The sequence below is a fragment of the Alligator sinensis genome, unplaced genomic scaffold (genome assembly GCF_000455745.1).
Source record: "Alligator sinensis unplaced genomic scaffold, ASM45574v1 scaffold560_1, whole genome shotgun sequence".
Classification (NCBI taxonomy): Eukaryota; Metazoa; Chordata; order Crocodylia; family Alligatoridae; genus Alligator; species Alligator sinensis.
The window spans coordinates 3,847,498-3,852,010 of record NW_005841837.1 but is presented as its reverse complement, the minus strand read 5'-3'; the positions used below and the strand labels follow the sequence as shown (position 1 = coordinate 3,852,010).

At 48.4% G+C, this 4,513-nt stretch overlaps 1 long non-coding RNA gene across 1 annotated transcript in view; it reads right to left on the bottom strand.

Moving 5' to 3' along the window:
- Positions 1-3,594, bottom strand: part of LOC102385808 — a 69,987-nt gene extending 66,393 nt beyond the window's left edge. Inside the window, exon 1 of the long non-coding RNA XR_322856.1 lies at positions 3,481-3,594. This is a non-coding gene — a long non-coding RNA (uncharacterized LOC102385808). The remainder of the gene's footprint in view (positions 1-3,480) is intronic.
- Between the last annotated feature and the right edge of the window lie 919 nt (positions 3,595-4,513).

Sequence of the window (4,513 nt, the reverse complement as noted above, 5' to 3'; positions counted from 1 at the left end):
TGCTGAACTCAAGTGCAGCCTCCAAGAGTCTTTCCACTGATTTCCATGGGACTTGGGTTAGGGCTTTGAAGAGACTGTGAAAGCTGCAGTTATATATTAAAAATTAAAACAGACCAAATTTAAGTTGGAGTTCTATTAAGATCACTAATGATGAAGGGTTAGGAGAAAAAAAAGGAATAGAGTATCAGTTATCAACAGATTTTAAATTATTACTTAAAAAAAACAAACTAAAAACAAAACAAAAACCTGAAAACCCAGTGGCATTTAATTCTGGTTATTTCAAAAACAAAACAGAAAAATGGAAAAGGAAAAATAATCTTGCTTTAAAAGAAAATGAACAGCCAGATCTTCAACTGTTATAATCAGTGTAGTCCATTCCACTGACATTAAGGAAACTATGTTGAGCTGCTTAAGGAAAGATCTGGCTAGGGACAGAAGTTACATATAAACTAGTGATCAGAAACCAGTTCAAATCTGTAACACGACAGAAGTTTAGTGCATTTAAGCTGCATTCAAAATGGCTGAAACCGGTTTAAGATAAACCTGGATACATATAGTATCAGACTTAACTGATTTTGGTGAAACCAGTTTATGGAACTTTTGTCCCAGTACCCTTTCCAGTTCAAGTTAACTGGTCCCCCAGAATCCCAGGATGCTTTCAAACCCAAGGCTGGTCTATGCTGTCTGCTCCAGCCAAGCAGGGATTTTCCCTGTCCCTCTACTCCCTAGCCAGGGTGCCCTGACTGGCTAAGAAGGGGGTGAGGTTGGGGAACTCAGGTCTGGACTCCAATCAAGGCCTGCTAGGGAGTGCTTCAGCCCCTCACAGGCTTTCTGCACCTACGCTTCCCTCTCAAGCAGAGTGGAGGACGCGTGGCCAGGCCCCAGCATTCTGGGGAGGTTTAAGCACCCTCCCTGTCCTGCATGGAACCCCTGCCCAGGTCTACTGGTGGGAGGCAGCCCCTGCCTGGCTTCTGGACTCCTGCTCCCCACTCAAGGGTTTTGCCCTCACAATTTTCCACTCAAAGGGAGAGCAGGGGGCATAGCCACACCTCTTGCCTGGGACCCGCACATTGAGGTGGAGAGGGAGGTGGGTTTAAATGCCCCTGACCTTCATGGGACACCAACCAGGGTCTGCCTGAGGGGGAATCCCCTGCAAGGCTTCTTTCCCCCTGCTTCCCACTGCCTCCCAGGAAATTTGGGGCTGGGGTCCTATTTGGGACAGGGAGGGGGTTTAAACCCCCTCTCAGGCCTTGTCCCTTCTTGCTCTCCCCTCAAGCAAAGAGCAGTGGGGGCAAAAACCTGGCAGGGACTGCCCCCCACTCCCACAAGTGGGGAGCAGGGGGCCAGAAGCCTGGCAGGTGCTGCCCTGCCCAAGGCAGACCCTGACTGGGGTCCCATGTGGGCCAGCGAGTGGGTTTGAACCCCACCTCCCTCCCTGCCTCAGTGTGCTAATCCTCAAGTACGGAGCAGGGGCAGGGACAGCTAGCAGTGAGCCCCCAGTTGGGCAGGGATTCACTGCTAGCTGTTCTACTGGCAGATATGGGCAGGGGGCTGGGACCTGCCCCTCCCCTGCAGCTCTTTCCAAGCCCCACTCCCCAATCTCCTGATCAGGGCATGGGGCTAGGACCTGCCTCTGATTCCGGTCAGCCCCAGGCTGTGCAGGGAAGTCTGCACATGCAGCCCAGAGCTAGTTGAGGACTGCCTGAAATGGGACAGTCTCCAGCCATTTCCAGGCTGCATGTGGTCCTGGTCAGGGGTCCCAGCCAGCTCCAGGCTGGGTAGGGAATTTTTCCCATGCAGGGAGCTCACAGCCCCCAGTCCACAACTGTGGCACTGGGGCTAGGGAGCTTGTTTCCTGCTTCGCGATCATGGAATGGGGGCTGGGAGCTCATTCCCAGCCTGTTCCCAGCCCCTGGTCCACAATCGCAATCACGGAGCAGGGGCTGAGAACAATCTAGCAGCCTGTTTCCAGCCCCCACTCTGCGATCCCGATCAGGGGCTGGGAGATCCTGCTACAGAGGCAGGCGGAGATTGCCCTCACCAGGGCTCCAGTGGCAGGACCTGCTCCAGAAGGAGTCAGCTCCTGGTGGCAGGGTGCAATCTTCCTCCCCTGCTGCCCAGCTAATCAGAAACAAGTTTGTTCCCAGTCAGCCCTGTACACATGCTGTACTGTGCAGTGACTAATTGCAAGTAAATTTGCTATTTGTATTTACACGTAGCAAATCTACTCATGATTAGAGCAAATTACTGCACAGTAAGAGTCTGCACATGTAGACAGTGATGCTTACTGCACAAAAATTTGCATTAATCTCAAGTAAAAGGTCTCATGTAGATACACCCACAGTGAACAATACAGGCCACAACTGTCTTCTAGTTACTGATACAAAAAGAGGATATTAATTTCAAATTCTTTGTCCCTCATGGATCAGTAACATGAAAGGGCATTTTAAAAAGCCCAGCACAATTCTTTATCCAGACTGCTAGAAGATCATTCTTAGAAACCTAGGTGAGTGTTTGATCCAAGGACTACTGAAAACAATGGGAGGTGTTCCACTGACTTCACAAATAACTGGATGAAATTTAAGGGTAGGAAGAATGAGGAATTACCAGGACAAATCCTTGCTGGGCAAAATTAAACCTCAGAAGGAAAGGGCTAGAACCAGAGTGTGTAAGGAGGTGTCATTTTCTCTCCTACATTTCAGGAAATCCTTTAAGGAAGCTGAAGGTTCATTGTAGGGCCCCAATATCCTGGTGTTATAAAAGCAGCATAGAACTACATAATGAGATAATTGTAGCCTTGCATTTGCATTCATTACAATACATAGAACAAGTGTAATGAGAGGCTTCAATGACTTGAATGTGGGAAAATAAATCTTTGAATTAATCTGCTAGGAAACATTTCAGGTATCACTGGCCAAAGCTGATATCTTTGAATCTTCTCTGAATCTATTCCATATAGATACCAACATCTAGTAACAGTATCATCCAACTCTTCTCATTTTCCATCAGAAGATATCATCATGCTATTATCCTTGAACTGACATACAGATGAGTTGAAGCCATTCATCTAATGTTTTTGTGTAGCATTCAGGGCCCCCATCCAAAGACTCCCACTGAGGTTGGTAGGAACCATTTCACTGACTTCAGTGGGAACAGGATCAAACGTTTTGCCCCAAACAAGGCAGACTTCAGTTTAAGCATAAGTTTATGCATTTCACTGTGAATAAAGTATGGGTTTAGCACTTTGTTCAGTGCTTTTCTAACCTGGAGCCAGAATCAGTGGGTTAAAAACAAAAAATCCCCATTTCCCATAGCTCTCTTTTCACACCTGGACAGTCATGGCATATATAGCTGCTCTTCTTTTTTAGATAATGAGGATGGTCCCAGTAATGGCATAGTAGTAACAAAGGCTGTCTGCTAGTTAAGAATCACCCAGGAAATAGGGCCCCTTGGGATGAAAGTAGTGATAAAGTTTATTACTTATCTCTGAGAAACTCTGAAATATCCATGGGTCCAGAATGTCTAGAGCAGGGATGTCCGGGGACATGAAGTGGAAGCTGGAGGAGGGAGGTGGAGCCAGAAGACCCTGGTTGCTGCTGCAGTCTGAGAGATGGTGGGAGCCTGGGGGCCACAAATTAACTCCTCCTAGGCCACATGTAGGAACCACCCTGGTCTAGAGCAAATATGCTCCTCCTGATTATTAATAGCAATAACGTTTCAGCAGCACTAGGACAGCAGCTCTTCTGGGCTATATATGCACAAGCACCTTTGACCAAAAGAATGGCCCTTACCACAGAGAGATGACAACATTCAAGTGTCTGAGCTCACTTCTTCTCTATTCAAAAAGCACCTGGATTATTGCTCAAAGTGGCTAACTCAATTTATGAGGGTGATACTGCTTTCTTATTAATTAGTCAATTAAACTCACTATAGTACGTTCAGGGCACATCTACACATGCAATTAATGTGCCAATTAATTTTCTTCACAGAAAATTCAGGCTCATTAAAGTGCTCCTGGGCATGTGTCTACATGTTGCCACGTTGGGAGCAAATTGCATCCGACAGAAGCAACCTAGGGCTGTTCCTGTCCTGCTCTGCCCCCTGCAGCAGTCAAGGGCAGATCCATGTCCCCCCAGGTGCCAGCCCCTAGCTGTTCTAGCTCTGGGGGGAGCCTCTATCTGCACGGGGCAGGGAAGGGAGCTGGCCCCAATCTGCGCACAGAAGGCAAGGAGCTGCCTGATGAGCCAAGACAGCTTTCACCTGCCCTGCACAGATCATGGGCCCAATCTGCATGTGGCAGGCTGGGAGCTTCCTGCCAAGCCAGGACAGCTCCCTCTGCCTCCTGGGGCTCGGGGCCTGACCCAATCTCCCCACAACTGGCAGAGAGCTGCCCGCCAAGCCAAGACAGCTTCCCCTGCCCACTGTGGCCTCCTGCTACCTAGGCTGATAGGGACCAATTTGCTCCTGGTCAGCATCTACATATGTGCTTCAGCACATTCATTTAAAGCACTGT